This window comes from Rhagoletis pomonella, unplaced genomic scaffold, assembly GCF_013731165.1.
Source record: "Rhagoletis pomonella isolate Grant_MI unplaced genomic scaffold, Rhpom_1.0 Rhpom_scaffold_00017, whole genome shotgun sequence".
Taxonomy (NCBI): domain Eukaryota; kingdom Metazoa; phylum Arthropoda; class Insecta; order Diptera; family Tephritidae; genus Rhagoletis; species Rhagoletis pomonella.
The window spans coordinates 2,403,137-2,403,482 of NW_023458571.1; positions in this window are offsets into that span (position 1 = coordinate 2,403,137).

The following is a 346-nucleotide window of genomic DNA, read 5'->3' on the forward strand; positions in this document are numbered from 1 at the left end:
TCGGAGAGCCGTATTTTGACCGAGCTGGTGCTATTGCTCAACGTCATTTTACACAGCCGTATTAGTTTCGCGGGGATACCAAATTCCGACATCGCGGCATAAAGGCAACTTCTCATGGTGCTGTCGAAAGCGGCTTTGAAATCGTCAAAGTCTTTTCCAAGATTTGGCGTATTGTGAATACTTAATCTATGGTGGATTTGCCAGGCCTAAAGCCACACTGATAAGATCCCGTGGCGTACCCAGGGGGGGATTTGGGGGAATAGATAACAACCCCCCCCCCCCCCCCCCCCTTCGTCATTGAAATTAAAGTTTTTATTTTTGAATTAATAACACAATACTATTTTAC